Raw genomic sequence first — 24,838 nt, forward strand, 5'->3', positions numbered from 1 at the left:
ATAATGATTTAGCTTCCAAGAGATCCATTTATAACATGAATCAGTGAGATGATAGGCACTGGATTGAGGAATAAGAGCCTCATTTCCTAACACTTAGGATTTGAGTATTGACTGCTTAGATATGCAGGTACATGTATTTATGGACTATGCCATTTGCCAGATCAGAGTTTGTAAAGTATGTTCTGTGGGCCAAATTCAGCCCACCCTCTGTTTTTATAAATAAAGTTTTACTGGAACACACCCACAGTACTTTGGCACTGCAACAGCAGAGGTGGGTAGTTGAGACAGAAACAACATAGCCCCAAAAGACCAAAATCTTTACTATCTGGCCTTTTACTAAAAAAAAAATTTGCCACTTCCTGGGTTATACGGTCAAAGCAGATATAGAACAACCACTATAAATCTTTCAACAGGTTCACTCCTTGGTCAGCCTGCCAAATATATTTTTAAAGTTTATTTTATTTATTATTTATTTTTGAGAGAGAGAGAGAGAGACAGAAAGAGAGAGGGAGAGAGAGAAGAGTGAAAGCACTCTCGTGGGGAATAGGCAGAGACAGAGCAGAACCCAATTCCAGGCTCTAACACACAAACAATGAAATCATGACCTGAGATGAAATTACAATTGGGAGCTTACCCAGTTGAGCCACCCAGTAGCCCCCAGCATACCAAATTCTGTACCCAGTCTGTTCTTTTAGCCCATCCTCTATTAGTCTGTAATTGTTTACACAATCCTTAGTTCCCAGTGAATTAGAGTCTTCCTAGGGACAATAGGACAATAGGTTTAAGAGATTCAAACAACCCTTATTTCTTTCTAAAAATATTTAATTTATTTATTTATTTATTTATTTATTATTTTGGGCATATGAAAATTTATTATTGTAATGTTTTCACCATCAAAACTTATGATCTTGGTCTTTCTGTCTTGTCTTTGCAGAAGGCCAAGAGATATTGGCTCCTTTGATAGCCTTAAAGCAAACTCCAGGAATGTTGCTGACAGCATGACCTTTGAGAGAATTCAGCAACCAGAACCTCATCATTTTCCTCAATAAAATTCAATCACCATCATTGTGTACAAAGGCTGTGAATGAATTCTTTTTGCCATTTTTGATTAGCCATATCCTGACACACTTCTTTATGGCAGAATTTGGCTGTTTGATTTCAACCCCTACTTTGTCCAGCACAATTCCTTTTGCACAAGAAGAACATCAAAAGGGCTGACCTTCAGGGCTGTGCCCAAATGGGCTTTCTTTTATTGTTTATCATGCTACTTCTGATCTCATTGGTAGCTACAGACCTTTCTGGCACTATGAAGATTGCAACACTTGCCCATCCTGTTTGTCCCACAGGCCTGAGCAAAAGAGCTCTAAACCAAAATACGTAGTATTAAATGTAGATGAAAGGCAATTGAATGTGTCCATACTGTCATTGTGGCAAGAACCATCTAATTCACAGATAGGGATGATTGAGGGCTGAGGACTCTTTGATAGAATACAAATATCTAGGAAAGAATGAAGAGTAACTGTCTCTTAATAAGGGTGAGGAGAAGGGGCAGGACCTTTGTGGCAGAAGCTTGAAGTGGATGGTGGGGATGTCCCTTAGGACTTTGTAGGGATCTGAGAAGGATGGGGTTCAGATTATACTAATACATTTGGAGAAAAACATAAGCTTGTGTAGGCTTTTATGATTGAAGATTTATTCAAGGCTTTGCTGAACCATGGGTCATTCCATGAAATGGCTTCTCAGAAGGGGACACACCAGCTGTGAGTTATATTTTAAAGTTCTAGGAAACATGCTACACAGAGGGTCTATGTTTATATTATGAGTCACAGCAGGGACAGGTGGTGGGTCTGGAATTTAATGTTTGCAAATGATGTCTCTGACTGCCAGGATTGTTCAGAAGAGTTGTTTTTCTGTAGGAGTGAGGTTAGAAAAGAAATGAAGAAATGAAAAGACTTCTTTCTTTGAGTGACCATTTTATGTATTAGATTCTTTCCTTGAATTTGTTAAGGAAAAATGATACCAATATACAAGGGTTGTTGTAGCAACTTAAATTCATTAACAAAATGTGAACAGAACTTCCAGATAAAAGAACTGAATGCTAGATACTACCAGCATTGGGAATAACATAAGAATGAATGAATAAATAAATGAATGAATGATGAAGAAAAACAAAAATTAAACATTCCCTTTTTCTTAAATGGAGAGTCAGAATTCAAATATTGGCTTCCTGGAAATTCCATTATCTTGACCTTAATGTTCTCCCTTTTATTTCTGGATTTATATTTCTAAAATGTTATGTGCCATCTGACAGATGTCTTAGCTTGTCACTATAATACCTATCAACATTCTGTGGGTCCACTTCTCAGTCAGCAAGATTGATGTAATGACATGTTATACAGAATTGCCAAGGAAGTCAATTGAAATATAATTTGCTGTATCTATTTGAATTTTGCCTTAACTCATTTGACAAAGACCTGAATTAGAGAACAAAAGAGGAACTGCCAGAATGGCAACAGTAAAGTAAGAGAAATACATAGCACTGCTCTATGTAGAAATGCACACACACACATACACACATTCACACAAACAAAACTTGTTCTGGACAGCGACACCCCATACCCTACCACTGGTGTGGCTTTCATCCCCCAGTTCATTATTAATGTAGGAGAATTTGAAGATGAACAAAGAGGACATGTTCCACAATTCTGATGAGAGCATTCAACCTGCATTTTGAGCTAGAGGATAGAAGCAAAGAGAAAGCTATTTCTTTCAAATTTTGTGCATCTCTTATAGGTAGGTTTATGAAGACTCAGTGAAGTATCTGACCCATACTTAGTTCAATGTCTATTAAAATTTACTTTTAAAATTTGAACTAAGTTATGAGTATGAATGGATAGTGAAGAACATTAAGCCTCAAAAATTTTTCACAACTCATTTGGTTTTGCAATGTTTCCTATATGTTGCCTGAGATATATAAGTACGTTTTTGACTGATGGGACCATGCTAGTCGAAAAAACTCCTTTCTGCACCATCCAGTCCCAGTAGCCCAGTTCCAATTCTCAAGCAGGCCAAATGTTCTCTTGAATTCCATGTCTCTGGTCACATTGTTACCTCTACATGCTGTGTCATACACCCACATATACTGATTCAATGTTTTTTTATTTTTTGTTGGTGTTTATAATAGGCATGTCATATTGTCATTTTGAGCTAAAAGGATAGGTAGGGTTGAATACTCTAGAACTTGAATTAGCCCCATGCCAATATTTTGGAGAGAAAAAAGTACGGATTGGTGAAATACAGAGGCCAGAGGTGAATTCTAGGCTCTGCCACTTACATACTATGAAATTCAATTAATGAAATGTAAGAATACTCATCTGAAAAATTGAAATAATGCTATCTCATAGGCTTACTTTAAGTATTAAAGGAGACAGCATATGGAAAGCTGGAAGCACATGTATACTAGCAGGTACAGTTCACATGAATTTTCTTAGTTCTGTAAAGAGCAGGATCCATATCTATCTGAGTGTCATTTGTGTTTTACAAATGTTTGTTGACATTTCATAAATAACTGCCACTTGATTGCTTAATGTGGTGTTCTATTATTCTTACAAATTAATTTCTGTTAAAATAGTTCATTGGCCTTATCAGATTTTCCCAGCTGAAAATCCTGAGTGCCTACCCAGCTTGGGTCTCAAGGATCTCTACAGCACTTCAGGACAGTTGGGTGGGCTCCCCAATTTCATCCTGGTGATCTGTTCAGGCCAAAAGAGGAGAAATGACTCACCAAATGTCCTGTTTTCAGGATACTTCCAATATTGGAATCCAGACAGCTCTTCCGACCTTCTCTCTGCCATACTGCCTAGCATATTTGTCACTGTAGCTTTGTGCCATCTTAGGGTTTTCTTAATCAGTTCTGTGTGAGGCAAATCAGTTGAGGCTGGAATTTAAGTCCCATGGGTAAGGGACTTATATTACATCACTGAATCATGAATGGGAGTGGATAAGTAAAAATAAGTTGGCAGCAATTAGGTGTGGAAGAACAAGTAACCATGCTTAAATGAGGGGAGTGAAAAAATATATCCAGTATCCATCCTTATCTACCTGACAAAAGGGGACCCTGGGGAAGATAATACCTGCTTGCTGATTTGTATATGGGAATTATTATTGTAGACAAATTTTTACAGCAAGTTTATTCTTATCTTCTTTGAGGAGTTATCCCTAGAAAAATATATTTTCTTTATAAGGGAAAAGGATTTCTTAGGGGTAATAAATGTAGCAAGATGAAATATTATCTGTTTTATTTCCTACTTCCTCACATATATATTTCCCTCTTCCTGTTAGATATCTGAGAAACTATAGTCTCACAGGAATTCTAGGTGTCTCCATAATGTGGATATAGTATAATAAAAATGGCTTTCTTTCATATGAAGTTCAGAGAATGCCCAAGGTAGCTCCATTTTTTCCAAATCCTTCAGAGGTGTGGAACATCGTCCAGTTTTTCTGTGATCCCAGGGCACAAAAGTTAGTTGAACAAGAGTGCCTATAGTGTTGAGCCAGTCTCATGGTCAAGATGAGAGGCTGCTGCATGGCAACATGAAACAAATATTTGAGGTTTATATGGGAATTAAAATATCTCGGGGATATCCCGAAGAGCAATAAAAATCAAAACACTATATAAGCTCTGATAATTTAGATGTCATATAATGAGATGTAGGGACATATAGATGGATTGGATTTATCATATTTAACAAAGAAAAATGAGAAGAACTGAATTTACACTGAATTGGAGACAATATACTTCCTACTCATAACAGACTTGAGGCTCAAAATGGAGATTAGATTTAGTTACAACATAGACAAGTGCACAAAGTAACACTTCTTTTATATTGTGTACTTTATTGTATCTTGAAAATTCATACCTGCCATATTTTCCCCTCTTTGTAATATTTATTTGTTGGAGGAATTTTACAAAACATAGCAGAATTTCAGCTCTTCATCAGAGCTAGCATTGAAACTTAAATATTTCATACAAAAGAGGGAAAGAACGGTGAGGATCATTACTCTAACCCAGTAGAGAGATCTGTTTAGAAGTTTTTATGGTAAAGGAAACATTCCTAGAATTCTCATTTTCAGAACTTTTTAAAACAAGTGACAGAAATACATAATTGTAAAAAATTTAAATGATACAGACATGCACAATGTGAATCTGTTTATATTTCTTTTCTTCCAAAGATAACTTTTGATCTAAAAATCCTTTAATAATTTCTTTGTATTCATTATACTAACCTATGTATACACACAAAAATTGTTCATATCTGGGACACCTGGGTGGCTCAGTTGATTAAGCGTCCGATTTTTTTTTTTGCTCAGGTCATGATCTCTTGGTTTGTGGGTTAGAGCTCCACTGTTAGTGCAGAGCCTCTTGAGATTCTCTCTGTTTGTCTGTCTCTCTCTCTCTATCTCGCTCTCTCTCTGCCCTTCCCCCTCAAAATAAATAAACTTAAAAAATTGTTCATATCATTACCTAGTTTTTCTGTTGGTGTGTAAGTGCATTTTATATATTAAGAATATTGACCACTTTTATAATACATTTTACAAATATTTTCTCTCAAAATTTTTTATAGCTTTTAATTGTATTCATGATGATTTTTGTCATATAGAATGTGTTTACATTTTGCTTATGTACAAAGTGTAACAGGAGAAACTTAACAAAGGACCATTGAGGAGGGGAAGGGGGAAAATAGTTGGGGAGAGGGAGGGAGGCAAACCATAAGAGACTCTTAAATACTGAGAACAAACTGTGGGTTGATGGGGGAGAGGGAGAGGGGAAGGGGGTGATGGTCATGGAAGAGGGCAGTTGTAGGGATGAGCATTGGGTGTTATATGGAAACTAACTTGACAATAAACTATAAAAGAAAAACAAACATTTGGCTTATGTACAAAGTTCAACATAAATAAATTTGGATCAAATAACAGTGCACCACTGCTAATTGAATAAACTTCAAAGTCAGCTAAGCAGGGGATTAGGTGTCCACAAAATTGAAACACTAGGAAATGCAGGACTCAGAGTAAGGGGCAGGGCTTTCACTATCAGTTCTACTTTTGTATCTCTGCTCTCATATTTACATGTTTGGTGATCTGGGATAGGTACCTTAACTAATTCTCCAGAGATTTCACTATTATTAAAGGATATTTAAAAAGTTATCACTATGATATTCCTCTAGTTTAGCTCTTTAGGCTAAGGGGCATGTTACATCATCTGTTGATGTCACATTTTTTTTCCTTTTTTCCCTTCCTTTTCCCCCTCTTCTTGATCTTCCTCATCTCTTTCCCCTCCCGCTCCTCCTCTTCCCCCCCCTCTTCATCTACCTTGGATAACATGGCTAACACGTTTAAAACAACCACTCCCTGAATCCTGGAAACACATCTAGTAGAAAGGCATATGGGAAGAATGAGACTTAGAATCATCTTATTGCCATTTCCTATGTGCTCATGCTTAAAAAAGTTATTTACCTTCTATAAACCCAAGATTAATCACCTGAAAAATGTAAAATATTGCTGCCTTCTTTAAAAGATTTTTCAAAGAGAAAATGAGTCAACCTAAAGAAGTTGTCTGGCATGTGAAAAGGCTTGGAGTTCTGCTTTTTTGGAACTCAGCTGATGTGCTGTGAGGAGTACAAGAAGTAATGTGGAGGGGTCCACGTGGAGAATTGAGTTTCCTTGCTGCCAGCCCCAAGTGAGCTCCCAGTCAGTGGCATGCATCAGTCCTTAACATGTGATCCTGTTTTTGACCTTTTGACCATCTCAGCACTCCAGCTGAGACCACTTTAAACAAAAGAACCACCTAACCAAACCAAAGAATCATGACAAACAATAATAATAAACTGTTGATGTTTTAAGCCTTTATGTTTTGGAGTGGCTTGTTATGGAGCAGCAGATAACCAAACACTGCCTACATTTGGATTGGTAGAATATGGGAAAGACTATATATATGCTGTAAAAGCTCTTAAGATTTGATGAAAGGTAACCCCTTGACCCACCTCATGAAAAGGCCTCTCCTATATAGGAACCTCTCAGAAAAGAGAGACACAAGCTTCATATAATATTTAAAAATTCTGAAAGACAGAGAATTGCTTACAGATGCTACTACATAGTTAATGAGTTTTAGAGCCTAATGTCTGCATATGATTCTTTGTGATTTTATTTTTTTGGAGAGTGATAAGAATGGTCCCATGGTTTTGAAACAGAAAAAAAGGAATAATATGTCCTCTTTCACTCTGATTATTTCATATACTGGGATGACTTCTTTCATTTTTGAAGGAAGAATTTGATCAACAGTTCAGTATTCCGTAATCACCAACAGATTCTTACTATCAAATCCAATGAAAATGACTATACATGAACTACTGCTACAATTCAATTTGTTATAGAGCAGAAGCAAGCAAGAAAAAAAGGAAAGAAACCTTAGAATAAGAAAAAACATACCACATTTTAAGAGAAATAAAGGATTCTGAATATTTACTGGACACCTTGTTCCTATAATTATCTATCTAGAATAGGATGTATAGTTGTTCCAGACAGTCAAAATAACATTCACTAACATTCAATACATCCATTCCCTTATTAGTAAAGGTGTTATTGTCAGGGCCAGTATAGCCAGAACTATAATAGAAACCAGCTTAGGAATGATTTTATTATAATCACACAAAATTAAGCTTAAATTATTTGATAAAGTTCAAAATTTAGAGATAAAAAAGAATCCCTAACAAGAGGGAAGCACTAATACTGCAGAAAGGCATGCAGAAAATTGGAGGCAGGAGCAGAAATACAAACAACACATGTATGTTTCTGTGTGCGTATTAATAGAACACTGCTCTCTCAGAGCAATCCTTCTTTCAGGACAATCTCTATCTCAGAGGCTTGCTGGAATAATTAAATTAATTGACCATGTAAAGATGTGACCATAGTGAGAGTTCCCTTAGCTTGTTCCCTAATGGGAAGGCTTCATGTGTTTTTGGGTGGTCTCTTAATTCTACCAGGTACCTTGGGCATTTATAAGATAAAATTAATGAGAGACATATATTGGGTGACTACTCTCTAGAGGCCTAATTTTCTTACATATAATTCTTGTCAAATTGATTCCTTGCACATAAGAGAGCTTCTTCCTTCCCTTCTTGAGACTCAGAGTGCTTGCAGAAATGGAGATCTCATTGATCTCCACAACACTTCTGAATGCTTGGGAGTGTTTTGTGCTTCCATCAGGTATCAATTAGGAATTGGGACACAGACAGAGTTCCTGACATTTGTTCTTGACTCCTTCCCGAAGATTCATCATTATGCATAATGTTTCTACTATATCTTAATATTCTGAAGTTCAAGGAATACTAGACCCTCCCAAGCTCTATGTATGCATCATGTGAGTCTAAAAAGTCCAAACGGGTTAGGAAAAGCATAATGATTGAACCTTATCAACTAATCAGTTCCATTATACAGAAATGATATGGGATCACATTCATGATATAAACATATCGTTAGTTTTCTTTTTGCTTTCATATTTCTGAATGTTCTCTATGACAAAGTTATGCTATTGAATTAATGGCAGAGTTATTTCTGCTAAAAAAGAAGAGATGATGAGGGAAAAACATGTTAAATTTTCAGTCAGAACGGTTGGATGCCCTGTATCCCATATGCTTTCCTTTGAAACTTGGATAACAGTCCCTTTAGTATGGATCAAGAAGTTAGGTATTAGAGATGTTAAGTAAACTTTACAAGTTTACACACTTTAAATGAGTGGCAGAACATGAATTTTAACCCATGTTTGCCTATTTCCAAACCCTATGCTCTCTCCATGCTAATACCACACAGCCTTCTATTTAGATGGTAAGCTTTCAGAGTTCAAGTATTGACTAATTTGAATTAGCCTGATAATAAATGTAATTTACATGTATGCCTGGTCATACCTGTAAATATGTATTATGCTATAGTTGGGTAGCAGGGCTTGGAAATCTGAAGAAAAGTCCTATGATGAAAATATGATTTGATCTGTCAGTGCCTTGCACTTACTGAAGGTTGAGTAAGTATTTGTTGAATGAATAAAGGAAAAGGAGAAAGAAAGAAATTTATATTTGTTAGCCATCAGTTAGAAAATAAAAAAGGAATATCTCCTTTTTCATATTATGTGATTGAAAACAGAATTGGGGTAATTCTGTACCAGCTATTTCATAAAATGCTTTTTGTAAATAAAGTGTATTTCTTTTGTTTAAGTTGTGAAAAATAATATTTTAGTAGATATAATACATTGTACACTCACAGAGCTAATGCAAGGTAAAAATTGCAACACTTTTAGTATTGTCTAGAACATAGCAAACTTTGAATAAATACTACTCCTCTCTGCCCATTAAAGATGTGATTTAAACTGGTGCAGCCGCTCTGGAAAACAGTGTGGAGGTTCCTCAAAAAACTATCCATAGAACTACGTTATGATCCAGCAATAGCACTGCTAGGGATTTACCCAAGGGATACAGAAGTGCTGATGCATAGGAGCACATGAAACCCAATGTTCATAGCAGCACTGTCAACAATAGCCAAATCATGAAAGAGCCTAAATGTCCATCACCTCATGAGTGGATCAAGAAGATGTGGTATATATACACAATGGAGTAGTACATGGCAATGAGAAAGAATGAAATACGGCCATTTGTTGGAAAGTGGATGGACCTCGAGGGTGTCATGCTAAGCGAAATAAGTCAGGCAGAGAAGGACAGAAACCATATGTTTGCACTCATAGGTCTAACAGGAAAACAGGAGAAACCTAATGGAGGTCCAGGGGGAGGGGAAGAAAGAAAGAGAGTTGGGGAGAGAGAGGGATGCAAAACTTGAGAGACTATTGAATACTGAAAACGAACTGAGGGTTGAAGGGGAAAGGGGAGTGGGGAAAAGAAGTGGCAGTGATGGAGGAGGACACTTGTGGGGAAGAGCACTGGGTGTTGTATGGAAACCAATTTGACAATAAACTATTTAAAAAAACTGACAACATTAATAGAGTCATTTTTCTACCCTTAAGTTTATATAGTAATGACTGAAAATTGCATACATATCCGGTGCTCATCTTGATTTGTATACTCTTAATATGGACAAATGATTAAAACAAAATAATTAATATAATTATTAATAATCTACTAATAAACTTACTACATTGAATTTTACTATAAAAAGATGTGATTTTAATATAAATTAAATAGAAAATTTATTATAGAGAACATTTGAAGATATTGACAACCACAAATGAAATGTAAATACATTTTTAAATTATCTGTGAGCTTCAGCATTATTTTTGAATTGTAGGATGGGTCACCTGATAAATATGGGAATAGGAAAAAATAACCATTATGCTGTTTCCTTTCATTTCATGTGCTTTCCTTTCTCTTATATTACTTTATAGTGGATCATCAGAGAAAGTTTCCTACTGAGTCCAAAAAATAAATGATAGTAATGACTCTGATGGTTAGAAGACTGGAGATTGAAGGTCAGGGATTCAGATGGTAAACCCATTATCAGTTACTGTCCCATGGGCTTGTTTCTTCCTCCAGGATGGCCTCATTTCTAAAATACAAAATGCTGTATATTAGATTGATCAATAAGAAATTGATATTATTTTGGTCAGAAATGGACCATTTCATACATTTTAATATAACAGTGGTTAGGAGCATGGACTTGCTGAGATAAGATCTGTGTTTAATACTAGGTTCCACATCATAACAGTTGAATCTTCTGTACTTCATGTTTCTAACCTTTCAAATGGGGATAAGAACAGTATTTACACCACTATGTGTAATTGAGAATTAAGTGTGATAATATGAGTAAAGTTTTAGATACATTGCAAATGCTCAATAAAATTACCTTAAATAATTGTTGTGTTGTCACTGTGGACTTTCCAGAGAGCAAAAAAATGGAGGAAATGTTACTTTTTAGCTATTAACATGTTCTATGAAACAACAATATTAAAACAGGATAAGGCTGGTGGAAAATCTGATATACAATTTAATAGAATAGAATAAAAAATCAGTGGTAGAAAGGTTTTCTGGTATTTCTAACCATTAGATAACATGTATTATTCAGGAAGTAGTGTTGGGACAGTCAGTAAATTTTTCATTAAAATGTAACTTTTGATCCTCTTACCATCACAAAATAGAAGTAAAGAAACTCCAGCATGGGGGTGCCTGGGTGGCTCAGTCAGTTAACCAACTCTTGATTTGGGGTCAGATCATGATCTCATGGTTCATGAGTTTGAGTCCCATCTTGGGCTCTGTGTTGACAGTGCAAAGCCTGCTTGAGATTTTCTCTCTCTTTCTCTGTCCCTTCTCCACTCTCTTTCTCTCTCACAATAAATAAATAAACTTTAAAAAACCAAAAAAAAAAATACCCCACCATGGTATTTGTACAAAAACGAATGTGTAGCTTAATGATAAAGAATTTTATTTATTTATTTAAATTAAAAATTTTTTACAAAGTTTATTTATTTATTTTGAGAGGGAGAGTGTGCATGGGCAAGGCTGAAGAGAAAGAATAAAAGGGAGAGAAAGAATCCCAAGTGGGCTTCGCTCTGTCAGTATGGAGCCTGACACAGAGCTTGAACTTCTGACTTGTGAGATTATGACTTGGGCTGAAATCAATAGTTGGACACCCAACCAACTGAGTCATCCAGGTGCCCCAAAGAATTTTTTAAAACTCTGAAGTAACCAAATGACACTGTATGTATTTGAAATCTTCAGGACTCAAAGTCATTAGTAGTATCCAGTTAAACAAAAATTAAATATCACTTATCTCATAGAGAAGCAAAAATTAGAATGGTGGATGATGCCAAGTGTTGCTAGAGGTTATGGAAACCGGTCACACTACTGTAAGAGTACATACTGGTGCATTCATGCTGGATATCTATATAGAAGTGCTTAGCCATAAGAATGGTACACATTCTCAATAACCCAGCAATTTTGTTCCTGGATGTATACCTCAGAGTCATTTCTTGTGTAGCTAAATAAGGGAATATGTATAAGGATTATTTGTGGTGGTGGGAAATTGAAGGCAAATTGGATGTCAATACCAGGACAATGGACAATACATGTCTATTTTTCAGAATCATTGCTCATTTCTGTTACTGATACCTAGCCCTTTATCATCCATAAATCAGCTCTATCATCAACAAGTCACTGAATCCCTTTTAGCTTCTGTTTCCTCAACTAAAAATAAGGGAACTGGATTGATCAAGGTGTCTTATCCTTTTTACATTCTCTGATGTATTATTTCAATAGACATTCCATATACCTTCACATTTTTGTGCCTCTGCTTTTTCCGTATTAGAATAATAGACAATACCTTTGAACAGTAGTTTAAACATTAGTTTGATTCTCTTTCAGATGAATCTCTGCTATAAGATATTTATGTAATAAGAACAGCCAGTTCATAATTCACTTATTCAGAATGCCATGAATGAAGTTGGCTTAATACAGAGTGTATCTATAGAAAAACATAAAACATGAAAGTAGAAAGTGGCATTTTGTTGGAAACTGAAATTTTACTTGAAAAAAAGTTAGCAAGGACTGATGTAAAACTCAGTTTATTATGGCAATCCTTTTTTTTTCTTATTTTCCCTCTCATTTTATATCTTGACCTTTTAAAAATTTGACTTTTAATTCTGAACCACAAAAAGTAATATATGGTAAAGTATTTAAAAATGTTGATGGTAGGGGTGCCTAGATGGCTCAGTTGATTAAGTGTCCCAATCTTGATCTCGGCTCAAATCATGATCTCACAGTTCATGAGATCAAGCCCCTCTTGGGATCCTATTTCTCCTTCTCTCTCTCTCTCTCTCTCTCTCTCTCTCTCTCAAAATAAATAAACTTTTAAAATGTTTATGGTGATTGTAAAAAAAAATTTCAATTATTCTAGGAGTGTCTGCAGTAAATTTGAAAGTCTAGCCCACAAAGCTAAACAGTATTATGTGTCTACCTCTCGCAAATTCTCACGTAATACAGTGGAGCAAACCTGCTTTTTCAGGCTCTTTCTATAGCATCTGGCTGAGTGGTACTGTTGTCAGAGGGATTCTGCTGTGCCAAACTATATCTGTTGCAAAAGAAAGAAAACTTACAATCAAGTAGGTAAAACAATGACTCTCTGTTTACAAGATCTAAAGCAGAATGTCTGGAATTGTTTAATTGCTTTCTGTCTCAGTTATCTGGCCCTTAAATAAACCTTTTACTTTTCAGAAATTTCTCTTGGAGACCAACCCAGCTCAATCCAGAATGAAAGTCAATAATCTATGCCCAAGTCATTTGTTTGAACCTTTTTATATCTTAGGCATCAAAAATGAAAGTACCAACTTTTAGGTTTCAAAAGAGGTCGAAGCATTCAGAGCAGGCATCTGCAATACCTTGCAAAGTCTAAGAATCTTTCTCTTTATCAAGGTATCTTTGGTAATGAGTGCTCAGATAATAAAACAGCTGTATCCTTATTTCAGAATATGCTTGTGATCAGTGGACAGAACAGTCTCCTTTTGCTGAGGATATAAAGTAAGAGAGCATTTGGCTCACACATTATTTTGGTGAGAACCTGAACTAACTTCGGCCAAATGTGGTGCTGGCCTTTGGGTACAATTGGCCTCATAATAACTATAATACAAGCATTTAAAAAGCAGTTTTATATTTTATTCTTCAAATTGCAACTATAGTCCAAGGTCCCTGTGCTCTTGCCATTATTTACACCCATGCTATTTCATGATATGTTTGTGTTTAATATCGCCATTTACGACTGACCATTCTGAGGTGTATTTAATATTATTGTGACCTTAAAGATGCTGTTCAGTAGAATCTAAGGCCTGCACTTTCTAACAGGATATCAGTGCAGCCATGCCCCTCACTTCCCTGAGGCTTTTTTTCACTTAATTCCAGTTTATGGACTTTAAATTGGTACAACTTTTCTGGGTGGCAGGTGGGGAATTAAATTAAGCATGTGTATACCATTTGAGAGAGCAATTCCATGTCTTGAAATGTGCCCTAAGGAAATGGCTAAAGATGTGCACAGGAGCATGGAAACAATAAAATTCGTCAACCTACATACCTAATTTTAGTCTTTATAATGGATTTAAATTTATTGAAAGATAAAAATAAAATAAAGGATGTCTATCAATGAAGGGGTATATGGAAACATAGATAAGTGTTCTAGAAATACACAAACACACACAAGTACTCATGTGTACACACATTAAATTAGTCATCAAGATATATTCATAAAAACCAAAAAATTACCCATATGAGTTTCAGGGGCACAAGGACAAACTCATAAATGAGCTATTCTAAACACAAATGTGAAATGCCTTCTTTAGTAAGAGGAACTTACAATGTCATTCACCTTACCTTTATTTTTTATAAGAAAAATGCATTAGCTCTGTGGAAGGATTATGAAAGATATATATTCTTTTGATCTCCTGTATTAATTTTTCTTTCATGGATAGGTGTTATGAGATTAAACATAAAGAGTGAACTTTCTCCTTAATATAAGTGTAAAGGCTTCTGTAATTCTTATAGCATGTGGAAACTCATTTGGCATGACTAAATCAAATTAAATTATAACAAAATTATAAAGCGGTGTGGATATTCTTTGGTATAGTGAAAGTCAGCACTAACAATCCATATCACTTTTGAACATAAATAAAAATACAGACATGAAGGCTTTAGATGAATAATACATTACATTGTAAACAAACAAAAACCCTCAGACATCATCCTCACCCTCCTTGAGCTTGCAATCTAAAGGGTAAGAAAGTGAAGCTAGCAGTATGATCAAGTACTGTAGCTACTATGATAGGGGAAGTCAATATGTTGTGGGAGCAGAGCAGATAGCACAGTAACCCAAATGGGTTTGGGTGTGTTGGAGAAACCTCCCACAGGAAGTGGTGTTTAATCTAGGACCTGAGGGATAACAAGGCATTAGCTGAGTAAAGACAGGGCAGAGTTAATATGAGACCCTCTCCAGATATAACAGTCAGGAAATACTCTATGACCTGCTTCATCCCCAGGGAAATCCTGTGTGGAAATCCACTCCCAGCATTTGGCCATGACCGGAAAAGTATGTGAAACTTAACAGCACAATTGTAGAAAGTGCCTGAACTCTGCAGTTCATGCCCATGAGACAAACCACGAATGAGACTTCCCAAGATTTGTCTCATCTTTTAACTCTTTTTACACCACCTTGGCAGTGAGCTCGGCCAGGAGGACACAAATCTCAGAAGGCAGCCACAGTTGTGGTGAGCATAGCATAATGTATAAAGTTGCTGAATCACTATGTTGTACACCTGAAAGTAATGCAACATTGTGTGCCACCTATATTCAAATTTAAAAATAAGTGAATGCATAAGTGAGAAGGTAGCTGAAATCATCAGAACATCAGGATAATTCTACTCTACTTCTCCTTCCCTTTAGAAGGTTGTCTTCCAAGATTCTTGGACTCTGGTTTATACTAGTGGGTTCTGATGTCTGAGACTGGTCATGTGTGTACAAATGAAGAAACACTGAACAGATCTAGTGAAGTATAGACTATTATACTTCTGGAGCTCAGGAAAGGTGATGTTAGAAAGCAAAGATTTAGGGTGGCACTGGGCAGCACACAGGAGACACTCAAACACTGCATGATAAATGGATGAATGAATGGAAGATATTGGAGAAAACAGAAAATGAAACTGTGTTTATCCTTTCAGTGTGTTTCCATCTACATTTCTCTTTTGACATGGATTGGGATTGTACTAAATATATGCTTTTTTTTTAAATAGTTTATTGTCAAATTGGTTTCCATATAACACCCAGTGCTCTTCCCCACAAGTGCCCTCCTCCATTACCAGCATCTCGTTCCCCCCCTCCCCCTTCATCCTCAGTTCCTTTTCAGTATTCAATAGTCTCTCAGGTTTTGCATCCCTCTCTCTCCCCAACTCTCTTTCCCCCTTCCCCTCCCCAGGGTCCCCCATTAGGTTTCTCTTGTTAAACCTATGAGTGCAAACATATGGTATCTGTCCTTCTCCGCCTGACTTATTTCGGTTAGCATGACTCCCTCGAGTTCCATCCATTTTGCTACAAATGGCCAGATTTCATTCTTTCTCATTTCCACTTAATACTCCATTGTGTGTGTGTGTATATATATATATATATATATATATATATATATATATATTATACCACATCTTCTTGATCCATTCATCAGGTAATGGACATCTAGGCTTTTTCCATGATTTGGCTATTGTTGACAGTGTTACTATGAACATTGGGGTACATGTGCCCCTATGCATCAGCACTTCTGTATCCCTTAAATATCTGCTTTCTAATCTGATTCAAAAAAATTTTAACCTTTATTCATTTTTTTTGAGAGACAGAGAGAGACAGCATGCAAGTGAGGCAGGGGAAGAGAGAGACGGAGACCCAGAATTTGAAGCAGGTTCTTGGCTCTGAGTTGTCAGCACAGAGTCTGATGCAGGCGTGAACCTACAGACTGTGCAATCATGACCTTAGCCAAAGTCAGATGCTCAACTGCCTGAGCCACCCATGTGCCCCTAATCTGATTTTTAAAATATTGTTCATTTTTATTATTATTAGAAATTCATTGGGGTGCCTGGGTGGCACAGTCAGTTAAAGGACTGACTCTTGATTTTGGCTCAGGTCATGATCTCGTGGTTCCTGAGTGCAGAGTCTGCTTGGTATTCTCTCTCTCCCTCTCTCTCTGCCCCTCCCCTACTTTGTCTCTCTCAAAATAAAATACAAAAAATTTTCTTTTCAATAAAATTTAGAAAAATACCCATTTTCATTAACGTGGATTGCAATTTGAACATCATAGAACAGGAATTTGGGGAATGAGAAGCTGTGTTCCATCAACCAGAGGGAGCTTTCTGGAAGTATCCTACAGCAAGGTATTTCTAAGGAACTTAGGAACTGCCTATGATTTGAGAGAGGGGGAATAGGCAAGTCCAACCCATCTTAGAAGGAGATGTGTGTGTAGAACATTCTCCAGAATAGATCACATATAGGCCACAGAAAATGTTTCAACAAACTAAAAGAGATAGAAGTCATACCATGCATCTTCTCTGATCACAATGCTAAGAAACTAGAGATTAGCCACAAGAAAAAATATGAAAGGCCACAAATACATGGAGGTTAAATAACATGCTACTAAACAATGAGTGGGTCAAACAAGAAATTCAAGAAATAAAAAATTATGTGGAAACAAAGTGAAAACAAAATGATCCAAAACCTGTGGGGTATAGCAAAAGTGGTTTTAAGGGGAAGTTAATAGCAATACAGGCTTAGCTCAAGAAGCAAGAAAAAAACCTTAAATAACAAGCTAATCTTACACATAAAGGAACCAGAAAAAGAAGAGCAAACAAAAGTCAAAACCAGAAAAAGTAAGAAAATATTAAAGATTAAGGCAGAAATAAATAATATAGAAACTAAAACAGCAATAGAAAAGATCAACGAAACCAGGAGCTGGTTCTTTGAAGAGATCGCCAAAATTGATAACATCTAGCAAGACTTATTAAAACAAACAAAAAAGTGAAAGAGGAGAAATAACAACCAACACCACAGAAATACAAACAAATTGTAAGAGAATATTATTTAAAAAATTATATGTTAACAAATTAGACAACCTAAAAGAAATGGATGAATTTCTAGGAACATGTAACCTATCAAAACTGAAGCAGGAAGAAATAAAATATTTGAACAGAGCAGTTACCAGCAAAGATATTGAATCAGTAATCAAAAAAATCCCAATAAACAGAAGTCCAGGACCAGATGGCTTCACAGGTGAATTGTAGCAAATATTTAAAGAAGAGTTAATATTTAATATTCTCAAATTATTCCAAAAAATAGGATAGGAAGGAAAACTTCCAAATTCATTCTGTGAGGCCAGTATCACCCTAGTACCAAAACCAGATAAAGATATTGCTAAAAAAGAGAAATACAGGACAAGATCTATGATGAATATAGATACAAAAATCCTCAACAAATACCAGAAAAGCAAATCCAACAATACATAAAAAAATCATTCACACAATCAAGTGGGATTTATTCCTGGGGTGCAAGGGTGGTTCAATATTCACAAATCAATCAACATGATACATCACAGCAATAAGAATAAGGATAAAAATTATATGATCATTTCAATAGATGCAGAAAACACATTTAACAAAGTACAACATTCATTCATGATAAAAACTCTCAACAAAGTAGGTCTGGAAGAAATGCACCTCACCATGATGGAGATCATATATGAAGAAAAACACAACATTATAGTCAATAGAAAAAATTGAGATATTTCCCCGTAAAGTCAGGAACAAGACAAGGATCTCCACTCTCACCACCTCTATTCAACGTATTACTGGAAGTCTTAGCCATAACAATCAGACAACACAAAGAAATAAAAAGTATCCAAATTGGTAAGGGAGAAGTAAAAATTTCACTATTTCCAGATGACATAATACTATATATAAAAAACCTGAAAGACTATACCATTAATGGTTTAAGTATTCCTCTCAACCAGGGCCAGGACAAAGGTGAGGTAATGAGGGAAGTGAGGCACCAAGGGCACATCATTTAAGGGGACACATACTCTCAGGATGGTACAAATGCTGATCCTGCACCTGGAGAATATGGAGTATCTCTATGAGAGGGAGGTCTTCTTTTAGGCAGGCTGCACTCTAGTCCATGGCAGGATTTCAGGTAGATCCATTGCTTTTGCCTACTGGGGAATCCAGAGAACTCTGAGCATCTGCAGTGTGCTTGGCACTGTGACTTATCCATTATGTATTTTACCTAATTTATTCATCATTCATAACTCTGATGTGAGTAATTGTTACTTCTGTTCAGCAGATTAGGAGACTACGACACTGAAAACTGAAGTACTTAGTTTTGAGCCACACAGTCACTAAGTGGGTAAACAGAGATGAGGATAAGTGTCCTTTTGACTGCCAGCTCTATGCTTCTTCGAGTATACCACAGAGCCTCAGCTGTAAATTTCACATTTATAAATCAGGGGTTATTTTCTTACTGTGTTAATGTGTAACAAAATTGAAATGCATATGCTTTTTCTGATATGTAGGTCCTAGTCCTTTTTCTTTCGTTCAATGGCTGTCTTATTTTTGGTAAGTCATTGAGCTTCTCTGGGCTCTATTTTATCACTTGTAAAAATGTAAGTGGGTTAGATGTCATTGTCAAGAACTCTCCATTTTACATCCTATTATTATTTCATTGTGCCTATTAGTTACCTTTATGTTTCCCTGCCTTCTTTTCCTCATTATGTGGCAGCAATGTGCAAAGATACCATTAAATACTTAGAGAGTGAAACTCTTTTCAAAACAGGCCTCTGAAAATAGGAAAAATATTAAAAAATGAAACTATAAATTTTCTGTTTTATATTATAGAATATCATATATGGATAAATATTAATACAAGGTATATTTATTTGGAAGTGTTCAGGATATAGAAAACATTTTTTGGCTTTGAGTTCGGGTGATGCTAGATAAAAAGTTAAGAAATAAATCAAGCAAAACCTGAGTGGATTGACTGTGACTATAAAATAGTAACTGATATTTTTTGAGGATTATAAACTGCTGTGCAGCCAGTTGCCAAAGTTTTGATCAATGATAATCTCCTTGGAGAGGTGTATGACTTTATGGGAATGGAGGTCTATTTTGAAGAACAAACTTGGTCTTAAGTTTAAATTCTGGTGTTGGTGAGAAGTGACAGCAGTATGTCTAATTACTGTGTTATTACTTGAATACAGAAAGGGGGCCTCTAGTTTAGAAGAGAACACCAAAGAAAAGATAGAGGGCAGCTAGATGATATCTCTTAAAGCAAAGGACATACTTCAGTATGATGGGGAACTGAGTGAATTCTGAATGCTTTACTGGGTTCCATTTTGCAGTAAAATGATAATCAAAAACTTTAATTCAAGGAGATTTAAAGTATATTCACATTCTTCTCCTAAGGCCGGAATGGCATTCATGGTAATGAGTCTAACACCTGTGCCTATGGCAGCGATCAGCTCTAAACTACCATATATTGGTTCCCTACATTTGAGGAATACATCTCATTTTTAACCTTCACAATCCTGTATGATTGAAAAGCAGGGCAAGTGGAATTCAAATAACTGAGGTCAAAAGAGTTTCAAGGGATTTACTCAAAGTTGTCACAGAGATGCTGGGTTAGGTCTCTTAGGATCCATAAAGGTCTCCCAAAGTAATTGGACTCTCCAGAAGCCAAGGCAAAGAAGTTTTTTTTCCCTCTCTGAGTTTCTTGCCTTTTAATGGACAAAGGAAAAATTATTCTCTGATGTTAACATTTAGAAAGTAAAGTAACAAGACAGGAAAGCACATGGAACATAAGAATTGCATGTATAATGTTATTTGTTTTTACCTTCCTCCACTCCCCTCTAGAATTTCCTTTGCCCTTGGGAAGGGAACTCTGACTTGAAGTAGAAAAACAGTTTTCTTTTAGAGAGGACATTGGGCATAAAGAACAACAGGAATTCTAAATTGCATAGGTCACCCTTCCAGGGATGTGGAGAGGCAAAATCTCTCCCAGAAATTTGCCACTGTGTTGTGTCACAAAAGGCTACATAGAAAACCTCTCTTTAATGAGAATTCCCTATGCTCTGACCATGATTAAATCTCAATAAATGTTTGTCCAATATAGTTGCCTTGAAGTGACTCTTAAGTAAGGTTTCGTAGGTCTTAGTCAGCTATATGCAATATAGCTGTATCTTTCTAATAAAGGTTACCACAGAGTTCCACAAAACCATGGATCGAAAACCCAGTTTGGCAAGATGGGGCAAGTAGATAGACAAAAAGCAGAGGGAGGAATTAACATGAAATTTAGCCAGATAATTTACAAAGCCACTCCTTTATCTGTGAGGAAATTTTGTATAAAAATGTATCACAGCTAAGATAAAAGGATGTTTATCTGAATAAATACTTCCTGATTGAACAAATTAACAAGAGAGGTACAGATTTGGGAGTCATCATCAGGAAAAAAAAAACAATACACTATTTCAATTTTTTCTATCAATACAAAAATTTTCTAATATTTTGTATCACAGTGTACTACTGTTTCATAATCTGTTATTAAAAAGTACAATTACTATTGTTTCTTCTTATAGAAATCAATGCTTTTCTGTTGCCACAATGTAGTATACTAAGATAATTGCCACCTCCTGGTCAGATTCAGAACTACATCTTTCAACATCTCTGGGAGGAGGCTCTGCAAGGATTTGGGGAGTGAGGGGCCCCTGGTCTGACCACCCAGAAAGGGCTTGCTGGAGGTTTGAATGGCATAGGCAAGGATATTGGCCTGTAGTTCTCTTTTTTGTTGGGTCTTTGTCTGGCTTAGGAATCAAAGTGATATGTGCTTCGTAGAATGAGTCCGGAAGTCTTCCTTCCATTTCTATTGTTTGGAATAACCTGAGAAGGATCCGTATTAACTCTGCTTTAAATGTCTGGTAAAATTCCCCTGGGAATCCATCCAGCCCTGGGCTTTTATTTTTTGGGAGATTTTTGATAATTGATTTGATTTCTACAATGGTTATGGGTCTGTTCAGATTTTCTATCTCTTCCCATTTAAATTTTGGTAGTGCATGTGCATTTAGAAATTTGTGAATTTCTTCTAGATTGTCCAGTTTTTTGGCATATAATTTTTCATAGTAATCTTTGATGGTTGCTTGTATTTCTGAGGGATCCGTTATAATAGATCCATTTTCCTTCATGGTTTTGTCTACTTGAGTGTTCTCTCTTTTCTTTCTGAGGAGCCTAGCTAGAGGTTTATCAATTTTGTTTATTTTTTTCAAAAATCCAACTCTTGGATACTCTACATGGAAAACCCGATCAACTCCACCAGAAGCCTTCTAGAACCGATCAATGAATTCAGTAAAGTTGCACGGTACAAAAACAATGTACAGAAATAAGTTGCATTCTTTTACACCAAAAATGAAGCAACAGAAAGAGAAATCAAGAAACTTATCCCATTCACAATTGCATGAAAAACCATAAAATACCTAGGAATAAACCTAACTAAAGACGACCTGTATGCTGAAAACTATAGAAGACTTATGAAGGAAATTGAAGAAGACACAAAGAAATGGAAAAAAAAACATTCCATGTTCATGGATCGGAAGAATAAACATTGTTAAAATGTCATTATTACCCAAAGCAATCTACACATTCAATGCAATCTCCATGAAAGTTGCACCAGCATTCTTCTCAAAGCTAGAACAAACTATGTTAAAATTCGTATAGAACCACAAAAAAACCCCCAAATAACCAAAGTAATATTGAACAAGAAAACCAAAACGGGAGGTATCACAATCCCAGATGTTAACGTCTACTACAAAGTTGTCATCATCAAGACAGTATGGTATTGGCACAAAAACAGACACATGGACCAATGGAATAGAATAGAAAACCCAGAACTGGGCCCACAAATGTACGGCCAATTAATCTTTGACAAAGCAGGAAAGAGTGTCCAATGGAAAAAAGACAGCCTCTTCAACAGGTGGTGTTAGGTGAGCTGGACAGCAACATGCAGAAGAATGAAATTAGACCACTTTCTTACACCATTCACAAAAAGAAACCCAAAATGGATAAACGACCTGAATGTGAGACAGGAAACCATAAAAACCCTAGAGGAGAAAGCAGGAAATAGTCTCCTTGACCTCAATGGTAGCAATATCCTCCTTGACACATCCCCAAAGGCAAGGGAATCAAGAACAAAAATGAACTATTGGGACCTCATCAAGATAAAAAGCTTCTGCACTGCAAAGGAAACAATCAAAAAAACTATTAGGCAACAGGCAGAATGGGAAAAGATAGTGGCAAATGGCATATCAGATAAAAGGCTAGTATCCAAAATCTACAAGGAACTTGCTAAACTCCATACCCAAAAAACGAATTATCCAGTGAAGAAATGGGCAGAAGACATGAACAGGCACTTCTCCAAAGGGGACACCCAGATTGCCAACAGGCACATGAAACGATGCTCAGCATCACTCATCATCAGGGAAACACAAATCAAAACCACACTGAGATACACCTCATGCCAGTCAGAGTGGTTAAAATGAACAAATCAAGAGACTATAGATGCTGGCGAGGATGTGGAGAGACGGGCACTCTCCTACACTGTTGGTGGGAATGTAAACTGGTGCGGCTGCTCTGGAAAACAGTGTGGAGGTTCCTCAAAAAACTATTGATAGAACTCCCCTATGACCCAGCAATAACACTGCTAGGGATTTACCCAAGGGATATAGAAGTGCTGATGCATAGGAGCACATGTACTCCAATATTCATAGTGGCACTTCAACAATAGCCAAATCATGGAAAGAGCCTAAATGTCCCTCAACTGATGAATGGATCAAGAAGATGTGGTCTATATAAACAGTGGAATACTACATGGCAATGAGAAAGAATGAAATATGGCCCCTTGTAGCAAAGTGGATGGACCTCGAGGGTGTCATGCTAAGTGAAATAAGTCAGGCGGAGAAGGTCAGATACCATATGTTTGCACTCATAGTTCTAACAGGAGAAACCTAACAGAGGACCATAGGGAGGGGAAGGGGGAAAGAGAGTTGGGGAGAGAGAGGGACACATATCATGAGAGACTATTGAATACTGAAAACAAACCGAGGGCTACAGGGGGAGGACGGAAGGGGCTGATGGTCATGTAGGAAGGCACCTGTGGGGAGAAGCACTGGGTGTTATATGGAAACCAATTTGACAATAAACTATTATTTTTAAAAAAATGAATGGCATACACAGGCCTTCCTGCAGTGTCAGATACTATTTAGTTCTCTGAGCTCTTGACAGAAAGTTCCACCCCGTCTCATGAAGAGACAGCCACCAGTGTGACTCTCTGAGGGAGTGTGTATCCTAGTGTATTTATCTGTGTGTGTGTGTGTGTGTGTGTGTGTGTGTGGTGCATATTTTGTGTCTTGGGTCATATCTTTTAGACACATTGCTTTATAATATGTACTTATACACATAGGTGTATTATCAACAATAAATAGGATCATATTGTACATAGTGTATAATCTGTTTTTTATGCTTAAACATGAATACCATTCTAAGTGAATAGTTCTATAACATTATTTGTATGAGCTAAATCATAACAAAATGTTTCTTGTGCTCTGAAAATTGTGTACCAATTACTTTTCTGGATGACAAAATTGGTATATATGTACATTAAGGACATCGAATCATAGAGAAATGTATAGAGATGAAACTGTTGTTTGCCTTCCTAAGATAAAAATTCGTAATAGAGTGTTAATATATTCCAGAAATGTTTCTATCCAAATATAATGGTCATAGCATATGTAAGTATCTTTGTGCAAATACACGCAGTATATATATATATATATATATATATATATATATATATATATATATACACACAGACACACAGACACACAGACACACACATACACACAGATATATATGTACAATATAAATATACAGGTACATATATCTATTATTCAGCAAAAAGAAAAGAAACAACATTCTAAACTGTATCTTTTCTTTTTTTCTTATAAAATCTTAAGATTTTTATTTGTATTTCTTTCATTATTATGTTTGGGTTATCTTTTCATTGATTTGTTGGTTACTTAAATTACTTTCCATGAAAATTACAAGTTATCCCTTATTCATATCTAACTGGTCAAAAGATTATACCAAAAAGTTAGTTATTTGTATTGAGGATGAGCATATAATTTATTATACGAACTAGGCACTTTTGAGAACAAAAGATGCAGTATTAAACAACAG

At 36.1% G+C, this 24,838-nt stretch overlaps 1 pseudogene; it reads right to left on the minus strand.

Annotated features, from left to right (window-relative positions):
- Positions 1–900: 900 nt before the first annotated feature.
- On the minus strand, positions 901–1,330 carry LOC115284094 (annotated as a pseudogene).
- Positions 1,331–24,838: the final 23,508 nt, after the last annotated feature.

Source organism: Suricata suricatta, chromosome X (assembly GCF_006229205.1).
Source record: "Suricata suricatta isolate VVHF042 chromosome X, meerkat_22Aug2017_6uvM2_HiC, whole genome shotgun sequence".
In the NCBI taxonomy this organism is placed as follows: domain Eukaryota; kingdom Metazoa; phylum Chordata; class Mammalia; order Carnivora; family Herpestidae; genus Suricata; species Suricata suricatta.